We start from the raw sequence: 15,521 nt of genomic DNA on the forward strand, positions 1-15,521 counted from the left end.
TTCAGATTTTAATGGATACCAGAATTGTTACCTCTCAAGGACAGGAACCCCTGGTAATTGCCAAATTAGAATGTCATAGAAGAAATGTCATGAACAGTAAGACATGACTGCAGTATGTCTGAATCATTTTGCTTTCTATGATCAGCACACAAGAGGGACACATTATTCAGACACTGGTATGATAAATGTCACAGCAGAATGAAAATCAATGGGGTTATTCCTCATGCAACCTCCTGTATAAGCAGGAATAATTCTGAACATTTTTTTAAAAAAACTCAACATTTAAGATTATAGGGATGGGTAAAAAAAACCCTCAAACCATCTAATTGGGGCAGTGGCAAACAGTCCATTTTATTTTAAGGTTTTGATGAATTGTAGTTATTAAGAACAGGTATAGATCACAGAAAGTTTTTAAATAGTTGAAGGGTTCCAGGGGAAACACAATTGTATTCCTTTGCCTGCTATGTAGAAGTTATAAGGAGAATTCGGATTGTTTTTTATGAGGAAAACAGAGAACATAATTAAGTTGTTCGCAGATTGACGTTTTCAGGAATTAAATAATCCAAATTTTGATTCTCAATTCTACTATGATACATAAGGTTAGTTCTTTCCACATCTTTGTTTTATGCTTTGTAACACATCTGCAGCTGTAGAAACCTTCATATTTCCTGTTTGTCATTTGTCTTTAAGCTTTCCTTGTTACAGCAAGGAAGAGAAAATAGGGACTCTCCTGCACTCAAAACAAAAGCTTTTAAACTTGGGATAGATTAGGTGTTCCACTGGCTCCTGATAATATGGATTTATGGAACAATTGAAAAGCAATGATTCCATTTAGAAAAGGTCATCTAGATACCTATGTCCTACCAGTACATTACAATATTTCTAAGACACATCACTAGCAGAACTAAGAATCTTTGATTCTCATTCTGAAGGTTGCCAAGTGATATATTTTTACCCTTTTACAATGCTGGGCAAATGCCTCTAAGAGTTGGCATAAAAGTTGGCTTTCTTTTTTATTATCTTAAGATTAGTATCTTCTTTTAAATGTGGGGGGAAAAAAGAGAGAAAAGATTCTTCATCTCAGAAAAAAAGAATATTTTTTTAAATTTCTTGTTTCTTTAACTTTTGTCATTCCTAAGTAGAAGGCTGCATTATAGGAGGGCCAGCTACAGCTCAGAGTTAATCAGCCTATGCAGAGAGCAGGAGCTTTAGTACTTTCAAATGCATAGTAGGATGTGATTTATACTTACATTGCAGCAACTTTCATTATTCATCTTAAACTCTGCTACTTCATTAAAATCTATACATTAATTCCTTAAGCAGCGTAAAAGGTAGGCTCTAGATAGTCTTGGTGACCTTTTCAAAAGCAGCTATGTAAGGGATATATCAAGGCCAATTAGCTGGTATACATCTGTGGTATACATTCCATAGATTGTCTAGATTAGGAAACACGTGCACACCTCAATCTATTCTTGTTTAACCTGGTGATGGATGTGAACCGTTTGCGACTCTCTTCTAGCTTACAACCTGGTTTTTATTCATGTAGAAACACATGACTCAAAGGAAGGAAGGGTTATGAGAGGACTTAATTGCATATTTGGGTGCATAGTCAAGTCTCATCAAAAAATTCATGGTGCAATTGGGATATACATTAATCATGGGAAATCCAGAATTGCTCCAGGTACACGATTTTGGAAAGAACAAGGACTGCTTGAACAATACTGGTGGACTTTCTGAGAAGGTAAAACTAGGTTCTCTGAGGTCTGTGACCTACCCATCTTTGTTTCTTTCCGTGTGTCTTTCTCTTTATTTCTTTGTCTGCCTGTCTTCCTGTCTTTCCATCTATCTATCAGAACTGTTGAGATGTCTCTCATTCCTTGTCTCTCATTATGTTTCCATCTGAAGAGAATCATATAATCATAGAATGGTTTGGGTTGGAAGGAACCTTAAAGATCATATAGTTCCAAACCCCCTGCCATGGGCCAGGACACCTCCAATTACAGCAGGCTGCTCAAGAACCCATCCAATCTGGCCTTGAAGAGTTCCAGGGAGGATATGTACATGACTTCCCTGGGCAACCTGTTCCAGTGCCTCATCAACCTCATTGTGAAGGATTTCTTCCTAATGTCTAGCCTAAATCTTCCCCCCTCTAATTTTAAGCAATCCTAGATCATCTGATGCAAGTTCTTTATCCCCATTTTCAATTTACTGTGTCTTGTATCTGCCTCTAACTATGTCTTCTTCACCATAGCTTTGGCATCCAGTATCGACAAGAATTAGAGTTTCAAGAACATACAATGGAAGTGCCAAGGAAATTAATAGTACGCTATGCTTTCAGATTATAATGTAATTTAATACTACCCAGTAGTCTACATTCTGAACTATATAACACGTAAAATCCTGAAATTTAGTTCTTATGTCATGCCCATTATTACTCAGGTTGTATAGACCAATATAGGAGCCCTGTCTGGCCTATTCATAAGATGAAGGAAACAGAAGAACCGTATTATGAATCCTCTGATATAAAATTTTCTGCCTTTGGTTTGCTTGTAACACATCACAACACTTTTTAAAAAGCTCTCTTGACTCCTATAAACTTTATGGTCTTTTTCTTGCCACAATTTCAGAATTTTTGATTCGTCTCACTTACGCAACTACTTTGTTCTAGCAGTCCCTTTGCTTTTACATTTCATTTCTCATTCTCAGCTTTATTTTATATGCAGTAATGGATTTATTTTCTTAACACCTGCTTTGAACTATCTCCGTGTTTAGTGTTGATGAGAATTTGCCAGTTTGATTAAAACCAGGAGGAAACACAGTTCAGCCTTCTCCGAAATCCTACTCTGTATTTGTTAAACTAAGTTCTGAAGAAGTAATCTCAGTCTTCACTAGCAACCTCTCTTTCTACATCTTTCAAAGGGATGGGCTGCAACACATGGACTGGGAGAGCAAAGTCCCTTCTGCTGTAAGAGAGGATCAAGTTCACAACCACCTGAAGAACCTGGATGTATGTAAGTCCATGGGACCAGATGAGGTACATCCAAGAATTCTGAGGGAATTCACTGATGTAGTTGCCAGCCACTCTCCGTGATACTTGAAAAGTTATGGCAATCAGGAGAACCCCCTGCTGACTGGAAAAAGGGTAATGTTGTGCCCATTTTTAAAAAGGGAGAAAAGACAAACCTGGGAACTGTTGACTGATCAGCCTCATCTCAGTGCCTGGGAAGATCATGTAACAGATCCTCCTGAAAGCTAGGCTAGGGCACATGGAGGACAAGAAGGTGATTCAAGACAGCCAGCACAGCTTCACCAAGGGCAAATCCTGCCTCATCAAACCAATGATTATCTATGAAGGAGTGACTATATCACTGGACATGGGAAGGCCCACAAATGTCATCTATCTGGACTTCCCTAAGGCCTTTGACATGGTCACCTGCAACATCCTTATCTCTAAATGGAAGAGATATGGATTTGATAGATGGACTGTTCAGTGGATAAGAAATTGGTTATTAGACAGTGTGTTTTTTAATGCCATTTATCCAAATATACCTTAACGCTGTAGAAATGTGTAAGCCACCAAGAAGCCAGAGTAAAAAAGCCTGTTCAAATTAAATGAATTATATTAAATGTGTTGTATTCCAGGAAGACACAGAGCTCTTCATATGTAACTGCAATCACAGACATTGTTTTGCATGAATTCATTCAAGCCTACCATGCTTCCTAACAGAAAAAAAAAAAAGTACATTTCTTTTAGTATGATATTATTTGGCAAGTGTGAAATGTGTTTGCATCTAGCCTAAGAATCAACAGTGCTTATGGTTTGTGTGTATGTTTACAAAGTTTGTGCTGCATGTGAGCATTTCCCTACCGACAACAAGAATAGCTTGCTATACAGAAGAGGTTTGTGTTGCGTGCATTTGAGGCTACAATAGCAATTTCACTTTCAAGCTTTAGGTTATTTACACTTTCTGAATGTAGAATATGTTAGAATTTTAAAATTATTTTTTTTTTTGTTTAAAGCTCAATTTTTTAACCAAAACAATATTTTAAAATACCTGTTTAAAATCATTAAAAAAATGCACATAGTTATGAACGCAGTCAAAAGATGAAAAACTACACACTTTTATAAACCAGTTAAAAGAAAATATATATAAATCAAAAATATCATCCCATTTTCTACTAGACAGTTGAAAAATATCTAAAAATGTTTGATATACTTATCCATGAGATGAGAAGTGAATTGCAGAAAGAGATTTTATTTTTTGTTTCCTCTGTCTAAAATAAAGCTTATGATTGACAGTGACCGAGAACATTTCTCTATGTATTTTCTGGTTTTTATTTCATACCTTGTGTGGAAAGATGTTAGAACTAAAAACAGGTTTCCATTTTCCTGTATAATAGCTTTGGATGGGAGACCACATAAATATTTAACCTAGGAACTTCCACCATATTCTCTAAGTAAATGCTCACAATTGTGCATTAGTTCTTGAAATAATTTTTTATAGCCATTTATCTATGTATTCCTGCTTTGCCATATTTTCTAATCACTAATGATATTACTTTGTTGGTAGTGGGCATTTAAAGTTTTTCTTTCCTTTTTTAAACTTAAGGAGCTTTTCTATTTCTAATGCCCTCTCACCCTCCTTCCCCCCTCTCATGTACACTTCTTTCCACTGTCTCCCCATTTCCTTGCTGCCATTGATAACAAACGTGTACTCCCATCTGTTCAGAAAGCACAGAGGCCAGGCCAGATGTGACCTGTGATTTACCAAATGGGATGCAAACAAAAAGAATGCTATCTGCCATCTGTTGATGCAGAAACTGGTGGAGCTGGACTAGCATTTCAGCATAGCTCTCCCACTGGGAAACTGCAAAGGAAACTCATCTGTTTCATTCTTTTCTCCTCTTCTGACCTGAGAGTTCCTCTGAAAGAAGAGTGCCTTGCAATGAAGCTGTAAGAGTTTACATCTAAATGGCTGTACTCTAGGGAAAATAAAAGAAGGCTTTTTACAGCTTATACTTTATATTTCTGTCAGAAACAGCAGTACAGAGATGATATTTCTCTCTACAGCAAAATGATTCATGAAGCTGCTCTCTGAAAGGGATAGGGCAAACAAAGTCTCTGACTTTCCTTCCTCTCCTCTCTCCTTCTTTTCAGTGCACATTAAAGGATCCTGAGAGTGCTGAAGGAAATTAAGCAGGTGTTGGCAACAGTTACAAAAAAAAAAAAAAAAAATCCCTGTCTCCACTTCATTCTACTTCCAAATTACCACAGCAAGGGAGATCTGGTTGCTATTCTGAAATAGGAAATGCATATCATAGGGAGTTGTCCTTGTGTGTGATCTTAAAGGATCTTTGGTATTTTCTTACACACCTTTAACATACAAGTTGAAAACAAGATGGTTTGAAATTATAGTTCAAGGCCCAGCAATTCAGAATATACTTGATGTTAAATCGGGATGCAGAGCCCGTCATATGTGGCGATATTTTTTTAATATAGTTAGCATATTCATTACTGCAACTGAATAGAACCTGAAAATATTTTAAATGCCAGTAGCACTTCCAGTGCTTTGTAGATCTCTTTTCTGTGTTTTATGTAGACTGAAGCACTATAGAACCAGAAGACATTTTTATTCATTTCTTTCCACATAGCTTGTGCAGAGGGGCATTGAAGAGACCAATTCCCTCCCAGAATCCAGTTTTCCACCTCCAAGGATTGCATACAGGCAGTCTTATTATAATTGTATACATTCCAAATAAGATATTCTCCACCTGTGCTGCTACTTGCTATTTCAGGCTTAACATCTATTTTTTGAAATGCAGCAGCCAGTGGAGTCTTAGAATTTATGTCCCTTGAAGATGTATTTTTAATCTTCTGTTCAGACTGAATGTGGCATTTCACTCTGATATGGCTATTCCTATATCACTATATTAACAGTTTTATAGATAGCAGGTCTCAAACACTGCATTTCTTTAAATTAACAAGAGAAAGCTTATTCAGTAGTAAAGAAAGACCTTTGGTAATAATGTTTACAGTTTTGTGCTTGGTTTTTCGTGGTTTGGTTTTTTTGGAGTTTTTTTCTCCCTTTGTTACTTCAATGTCCCTAGACAATAAGAAGGTCTGCTGCAAGTTCAGAATTGATACTCAATTATTCATCCACCCTTTTCAGGAGACATGTACCAAAATGGCTGACTCTGTACAGTGTGGAAGGAGTTGTCAGGTAGGTGTGAGGGGGAAGCTAAACAGCTTTCCTTGAACAGTGATGAACCAGTTTCCAAGTACCTAAAAAAAATGCCATTTTAAACTACTCACCTGCACAACCTCCAGGGATCTGTCTTGTGGCTTCTTTTGAATCTCTTTGGTTTCTCCTTTTTTTTTTTTTTTTTTCCCTCTCTGACACTGAGAGCAGAATACCTGTAACACTGTATCAGAGAGGGATATTTTTGACAAAAGATAAATCTACTTGCTTCTGTCCTGTTTATATGTTGAAAGGCAGTGATCAGTCATTAGCAAGCAGACTGCCAAAGCAACTTCAGCAAAGGCAGAAGCCTTTCCAAATGGGAATTAATAGGGAAAAGAAAATGATCTTTTCATATTCTCAGCTCTCATAGTGTATGGCAATCTGTCTCCAGGAGGGGCTGGAAATCAATTAAGCATGAATGATGTATAGGAAGGTAAAATTTGACCTTAACAAGTTGTCTTGTCTCTTGTCTTGATGTTTCCATCTGTTTCGTGCAAAGAATGTTCTGATAATGAGGTAAGGAGGCAGATACAATTTCTGAGGGAACAGTCATTACGGGCCACTATCTTCCCAGGCCTGATAAGTTTAATCCAAGTTGCCTGGGAGGTAAGAAGTCATAAAATATTTTATCTGAGGCAAGTGCAAAAATACTCATAAACTCAAAGGTTAATCACTGCACCAAAAGAACAAATGAAGGAGACAGGGCAGTTTTATGTGTCTCAGTGTGATGTCCTTATTAATCATGATGCCCGTTTGCTTTAAGTACACCTCATGTATTTTCTTTTGAAAGCCAAATGGACCGACAGAGGAAGAAATAGAAGACTAGTACTATCACATGCTAAACAGTTCTGTCTTTTTGCATTGTAAGTTCAGAGGACTGAATTACAGTAAGAATGTATTCTAATTCATTCAGTGACTGACCAAATCTTCCTCTCAGCTCAAATCCAATCTTACTCCTGTGTAAATTATTGTGGATAAGAAAAGAAATTTGAAAGATTAGAAGTTGAGAGACATAAATGTGCACAAACTGAAGAGATATGATCTGGATGCTTGAACTATAAGTTGCGGCGGGGGGTGAGTGGGAATGTCTGGACCATCAGGCTTAAAGGGTAGAGGTTAAGCATTCAAATTTGGGCGGGTGGACACTTAAAAGGACATTTCGCATGGAGGCAATAGTGGCATCAACACTATTTAACATCATTAGCAACCTGGACCGTAGGATAGACTGCATCCTCAGCAAGTTCGTGGATGGTGTTAAGATGCCACTCAGGAGACAGCCTGGAGAAACGGGCTAAGAGAAAATTCACAGAGCTCAGTAAAAACCTAATCATTGTTGCATCAGTGGAAGAGTAACTCCTCACAGTAGTACAGGCTTGGGTTTAACTGGCAGGAAAGTAGCTTTCCATAAAAGACATAACAGTTCTTGTGGACAAAAATAGTGCACAGATCCATAATGCACCCTTGCACCACTGAAGGCTTACCTCAAGACTGCAGCCAGCAGGTTAAGAGGAGTAATTATTTATCTTCCTTTTGCACTTAGAGATCAAATTTGGATTACTGTATAGAATTTTGGGGTAGTCAGTATGAATAAGACATTGACAAATTGAAATCAGTCAGTGGAAGGTCATCAAGATGTTAAGGGAGCCAGAGCATCTGATATATAAGATGAGCTTCTTCAGGCTGAAGAAGAAAAGATTAAATGGGGATCTAATTTCTGTCTTCATCTGACTAATCTGAGGATAAAGAAAAGTCTGTCCTTGGTGATACACGGGAAAAAAGACAAGAAGCAATGACCACATGATGGAATTAAAAAAAAAATGCAGATTAGATAATGGAAACATTTCTTCCTTGTGAGAGTCATGAAACACTGCAACAGGTTGCTCAGAGAGGTCTTCACAATTTTACTTGAAAAGTCCAGTGCAATCTGATCTAACTTCAAAGGAATATTTGAGCTACTAAAGGTCTAACTTAAGCTGGACCAGAATTCCATAATTCAAGTACTCCTTTCCATTCCTATTTTCCTGTAAGTTGGTTTTCACAGCAGATGATTATATCCCTCTCCTACTGAAATGAAAGACTTATTCTTGTTGATGATAATGGTAAATTTATAAAAAACCACCAGTATTTTATGCTTTTTACGTTATTATTAAATTGTGCATTGTCAAAGGCTACTCGCACACCTAAGGTCAATGTAAATAAGATACAGGAAAAAAACAAAACAAAGGATTATTTGGTCTTACAGTGCTCTGAATTTTTCAAGAAGTAGATAATGTTTCTAATGCAAATTAAAACAAGAACTATTGTGCTAAATATCTTTCTTAAATACAGCTCTTCATAGCAAGACTACTCCTCAATTTGACACCCATTCTGTTTCAGCATGAAATGACAAATCATGTCATGATTTTGTATTTCCGCTTTTTTTTTTCCTGCACGTCAACAGAAATCCTTCTGAACAAAATTCAGTATCCATACTTGGTAGCATTCGTGATGTATCTAACCTAAATTCATGCTGCTTTCTCTAAGAGGGCACAATTTTAACTTTTATATTATGTAGTTACTGTAAACAGCCATAGGCTGTTTGAAAGGAAAGAAATTTGGAATGATTTTGTATTTTAATATAACCATTACAAATAGCTTCATTATTTTTCTTTTTTCTTTGATTTTATTATTATTTTGTTTATGTGTTAGAAAACAATTCCATTTATTTCCTCTATTATGAGGAAAACATGAAACTAGGTCTCATTTTCAGCACTAGTCTGAAACAGGATTTGAGTTACAGCAGTTCATAAATGACTTCATTTATATTTTATGCCGGTACATTGAATGGGTCCAGCAACCTCTTTGGAGAAAGTCTAGAGAACAGTCTCAGATGCATTGCCTAGCTTATTACATTATTGGCTTTGTGGTTCAGTGTCATAACAAGAAATTGAAAATGGCCAATCAGAATGTTTTCATTTGCTTTATTTTTTTAAAAAATAGTCTACATTTTATATTTCAAGAGTTCAGTAATTATTTCTGGAGCTAAGAATGCATAGAAAATGGTTTTCATAGAAACAGATAATGATAAAGTGAATAAAGGATTTTTTTATTAGTTGCATTTAAGATTTTGAAGCAATGTACAGCTGACCACATAACACCAGGACTTTATTCACAAATACTGGGATGCCATGTGATGCTTCCTACATCTTTCAAGCTGTAGTCACACAACTTGCCATATCCCAACATCTTGTTACCATCTTTCTCTTAACATACGCTTGATCAAGACTTGAGATGTTAAAGAGACATTTTGACCTCTGACCAGATATAAAAAAAACTGCCTACAAGGAGTTAGAGCACTTTATTGCCCCATAGCAGACTACTCAAAATTTTCTAGAAGTTAGATATTTGAAAGGCTTGTAAGTAATAAAACTACCCCCAATGTTATATCTAATTTCATAACAAATAATATTTTCAAAACGCGTTTGAGATGGAGACCTAAGTGATCACTTGTATGTTTTAGATGGAAAAGTCTTTCAGTTTATTTTGTTGCCCTGCTATTGAAAGTACATTGCCTAATGATAAAGAATAAACTTGATACAGAGCAACACAGGTGTGAACTGTGTTGATGAGTTGGAATGAAGGCAAGTACCAGGGCTACTCTTTTTTTCCAGTGGATTAAAATCTGACATTTTTTGGGAATCCACTCCATAACTCTCTAGGGAGGTAAAGAAAGGGCAGTTGCTGAAAAAAATATGGGTTTAAGGGCTACCTGTAGCTCACTTTTAAAGTGTAACTGTAACATTAGGCTATGCTTTACCATTATTAGAAATGGCTTGGTGGTCGAGCAGCTATGAGAGTTTGATTCTTGCATTATGGTTACCTCTCGACTACAATACAGAAGACTGAAGTACATCTAAATTCTACAGAATAGTTTTTCTCACGCACACGTGACTTCATAAATTAGTTGGAAGAATTTCTAAAATTTCATACTTTCCGAGTACTCTTTCTTCTCCACTTCTATTTTTCTTCCCCCCATTTAAATTCCATACCCAGGCAGTACAATCTTGTTCCCATCTTAGAGATTAATTATCAGCAATGGACTGAGCCAAGGCATTTTGGTTCCTGGAACAGATAGTTAAATCCTTCTTACTCCTTGGGAGATGTCTTGTTTCTATAGAGTGCAATTTAGACAGATCATAGCTTTCCTAGAAGTTGAGACAGATCTAGTCAGTGGTTTGGATTAAGGACATGGAAGCCTTATTTGGCATCCCCCTCTGTTTTCCTTGCTTAACGCGTAGTTTAATGTGCAAGCATTAATTTATGGCATAGTCTCGGTATCAAATAAGGAATATTATTTTTCCACATTGCTCATAACAAAACACATCTCCTTCTTATGCTACCAAGATATGGAATTCTAAAAATTTAGAACTTACCATCACAGCTGCAAATTTGGCTGTCATATTGCGTCCAGATTTCTAAAACAACTATTCCTGGTTTTATAACATTTCTATTCAACATACAGCAGTCATGACATATTTTCCATACTAAAATTTCCTAAGTAAGTATCTTTTATCATCTTCACTCACAGACAGAAACACACAAACAGAGGGGATTAATTTTTGTGTGACTATTTCAGGTGGTGAAAACCAGTCTGGATTAAAGTCTGCAGTAGTTTTAAGATAACATTGTGTTGTTAGAATATAACGTGTGGCAAACCATGTTTCTCCTTCAGTGTAGGCTTTTACATTTCATTAAAGGTAGCAATTAAATCACTGAAATGTAGACACCTCTCTAACATATTCCACAAGCGTTTACCTGTACCACGTGATGGAAGAATTTCCTTGCAGTTGAAAACAATGATACTTATGTTTCCTAAAACATCCTGCACAGAGAAATTACAGGATAAGCCCCCTGATGGACAGAAAGGAGAGCAGTAACAAAAAGGACAAAAGGATTCAGGTAGAACTTCTTTATTGTAATATTCACACATTAGGCAGGCTGCTGTAATTCATGCATACGTATCAATAATCTACAATAGCAGGGCAACAAATCCTATCATGCAGTCTCACTTTCAGCAATCTGAGGTAGCTGAATAAAGTACAAGATAAACTGCCCATGAAACAGTAAAATTTTATGCAGCATAGACAAGTTATACGGCCAGATTTTTGTGAAAAGAAAAAGATATATCTTAACAATTTTGAGTTTAGGCTTTGCTTCACTTTAGGGTTTGTTTCTATGGTGAAATTCAAACGTGTTAGGAGATATTGCAAGTGCATTTGAATCCCCAAATAAAGCAGATTTAGGTATTTATTTGTCCAGGGAAGATCTGTTCAGGGCGTATTTCATCTATGATGAACACTGTTCAGGACAGGTATATAACAGCATTGGAAATAGCCAGACTATCTGCCTCAGTAGTGAAATTCTTCCAAAATAATGCACCCATCACTGTCAGTGCCTGCATAAATAAAGTACCACTAGCTATTTCCAGTTATCTGTAACAACATTCTTGCACATTCTGTGAGTGTGCAAAAACATTTGATAAACTCACAAACACCACCATGTCCATTCATCTTGCTCACAATAGTGTCACTGCTGCAAAACATGCAAGGGGTGGAAACCATGAACCTTCCAGCAAGCACTGCCTTTCTGTTCTGAACAAATTACGTGGCATATCTCACACCTTGGGAAATATGGATAAAGTATTTCTCTACTTACTAAAAGCAGTCACAGGTTTCTGGTAACTTCAGATTCCCATCTCATGAAAGTATGTTAGACTGTCAGTAAACAACTGTGTTGGCTATTTTATGAATAGGGGAGAGGTGCTAGTTGATACCTTTCTCAGCAGCATCACTGAGGAAGATGAAGGAACAGAATTCACCATTCAGATGCAGAATGAGATCGAGGATTACAAAAATAGAAATGTACGGAAAAATCATTGGAATTGTACTTTAATAAGAATTGTTAGTTTAGAACTTAGACTTTATTTTATAATTTAAACCTATCTCCGTTAGAAATTAGACTTCCTAGATAAAGCTACAAAAGCAGGTTTTAAAGTAGTAAGTATATTGAAAACAAATGACTTCTAAAAAGGATTAAATGCCTACTATTACTTTCCTATTATTTAGATATCAAGATCTTCACATGGGTTAACCATTCAAATACTTCATTAAAGTGAACCATAAATGTTCTGTTACTTTTAAGTCTATTAATTCATTCAGCATTATCACTAATGAACTAGGAGACCAAATTAAAAACCTGGAATTCTTTATTCTTTTTTCTCTGCTACCTATAAAATAATTACACTTTGCGAAGAGGAAAAAATCCCAACAGCATAATTATTATTACAAATATTTGTTTTACAGGAACATGAAAACAACAGTAAAACATTCTATGGAAACACTGTGAAACATTTGAGCCTGGGGAAACAACATGGCAAGGCAAAAAAACTAAAACACCTGCAAGCCCTATCCTTACCTATGGAGCTGGAGACCTCCATCTCCCCACCAGAAACGAGTGACCATTAAAAGATAAAATCCTGGGCTTAATGAAAGGTTTTCAAGAAGGAAAGATATTTTCTAATCAACTATTGGCTTATATACAATTTCTCTGAAAGCATTTCTTGACTATTATATACAAATATTACCAGACAATGCTAATGACATCTAAAACTCAAGGATGGATATTAAAGGAATAAGAATGTTTATGATATAACAGTAGTTCTCATCTCCTTGCATATCATGGCACATGCTAGGAACATGTGCTCTTATTTTCTTGGGCCTTTCCTTTGTCTGCTCTATAAATCAGATGCTGAAGAAATACATATACATATTTGACTATTTTTAATTTTCAAATGTTTGATATACAGCCTAGGATTTTTTTCAATGTAATAAATGTATTTAAATTAAAAACAGTGTATTTACAAATTAGAGTAATGCATTGGCTGAGAAAGATAAAGTTGAAAAATTTCCACTTTCCTGGCTAGTAATTAGATGCTTAATATGCTTCAGAATCAGTATTATATCAATTTGCTGCAAAATCATGTGAGACAATGAGATTATTTAAACATGACCAACATATAATGGCTATTTTACTGACCCTTGACAGTTTCTGAGAATCCTAAAGTATACCCTACATCCTTCTCTAAAGAGTGCATTTGTTCTAAAAAAATAGTTTAATTCCTTAGAAATCTTTTAGGAAAAATGAAAAATTCCTCCCAACTACTTTTGTAAATTCTACTTACTTTAAAGAGTCATCTCCTCCCTTAATGGAAAGAAATAACAGTACATATATTTTAATGCACTTTTTCCCTATTCAGTTCAATACGAATTTTCATAATCTAGTTGACAGCTCCATTGCAGAAGTCCCTTTCAGCAGACTTATTTCTGTATTAATTAGCTTCAGCAGAGACTGGCTATGAAATAATTTTCTTTTTGCTTCATGTAGGCAAAAACTTGTGTTTGCATCCCCTTTCATCTTGTTTCTTTGCCTTGAAAGTATAAATATCGATTCTCGCTAATTATAGAATCATAGAACAGTTGGGTTAGAAGGGACCTTAAAGATCAACTAGTTCTAACCTCCCTGCCACAGGCAGGGACACCTCCCACCAGACCAGGCTGCTCAAGGCCCCATCCAACCTGGCCTTGAACACTCCCATGGAGGAGGCATCCACAGCTTCCCTGGGCAACCTGTTCTGGTGCCTCACCACCCTCAGTGTGAAAAATTTCTTCCTTATGTCTTGCCTAAATCTTCCCCTCTCCAATTTATACCCATTCCCCCTAGCTTTATTACTACAACCCTTTGTAAACAGCCCCTCCCCAGCTTTCTTGTAGCCCCTTTCAGATACTGGAAGGCCACTATAATGTCTCCTCAGAGCCTTCTCTTCGCCAGGTTGAACAACCCCAACTCTCTCAGCCTGTCCTCATATGGGAAGTGTTCTGGTCATCTTTGTAGCCCTCCTCTGGACCTGTTCCAACAGCTCCATACCCTTCATATGTTGGGGATTCCGTTACTGGACAAAGTACTGCAGGTGTGTCTCACACGAGTGGCATAGAGGGGACAGTCACCTCCCTTAACCTGCTGGTCACACTTCTATTGATGCAGCCCAGGATATGGTTGGCTGCCTGGGCTGTGAGCACTTGCGTCAAGATTCTTATCAATCAGTACCCCCAAGTCCTTCTGCATAGGGCTGCCCTCAATCATGTCATGCCCCATCCTGTGCTGAAACCATGTATCAGTGAGATACAGCAGCAATGGTTGAGATACAGCAGCAATCAAAATGATACGACAGCAGACATGGTAAGTGACACAGCCAGGCACTAGACTGAGGCAGAAAACACAATCTGCGGAGCGAGGGCACCTCCAAACAGGGAGTGAGGGGCAGGTGGCTCCTGATTATTTGTCCCAGCAGTATAGTTAGATCATAAATTTAAGAAAAGCAGACTTTCAGCTCTTCAAGGAGTTAGTCAGTAGGACCCCCTGGGATGTGGTCCTCAGGGACAAGGGAGCAGATCAGAGCTGAAAAGTATTTAAAGGATGCTTTCCATAAGCGCAAGAGTGCTTGGTCCCCACATGTAGGAAATCAGGCAGGGAAGGGGAGAGACCAGTGTGGCTGAGTCAAGACCTGCTGGCCTAAATGAAGAGAAAGAGGGACCTGCACAGGCAATCCAAGCAGGGACATGGTACCTGGGAAAAGTAGAGGGACACAGCCCTGTTGTGTAGGGAGGGGATGAGGGAGGCCAAGGCACAGCCGGAGGTAAACTTGGTAAGGGAAGTGAAGACTAACAAGAAGGGCTTCTACAGGTATGTCAATCAGAAAAGGAAGGTTAAAGAAAGTGTATACCCACTGATCATTGGGAATGGTGACCTCGTATCAACAGATGAGGAGAGGGCTGAGGTACTCAACAATTTTTTTGCCTCAGTCTTCACTGACAACTGTTCTCCTCACCGTTCTGGGTCAAAGGACAAGAAAGGGACCAGGGGGGTAAAACTCCTCCCAATGTAGGGGAGGATCAGATTCATGACCATCTGAGGAACATGAACATGCATAAGTCTATGGGACCTGATGAGATGCATACCAGAGTCCTGAGGGAACTGGCTGATGCGGTTGCCAAGCCACTCTTCATGATATTTGAAAAGTCATGGCAGTCAGGAGAAGTCCTTGGGGACTGGAAGAAGGGTAATGTTGTCCCCATCTTTAAAAAGGGCAGAAAAAATGACCCTGGGAACTATCAGCCTCTCAGCCTCACCTCTGTGCCCAGGAAGATCATGGGACTGATCCTTCTAGAAGCTATGCTAAAGCAC

The sequence above is a fragment of the Phaenicophaeus curvirostris genome, chromosome 5 (genome assembly GCF_032191515.1).
Source record: "Phaenicophaeus curvirostris isolate KB17595 chromosome 5, BPBGC_Pcur_1.0, whole genome shotgun sequence".
Classification (NCBI taxonomy): Eukaryota; Metazoa; Chordata; class Aves; order Cuculiformes; family Cuculidae; genus Phaenicophaeus; species Phaenicophaeus curvirostris.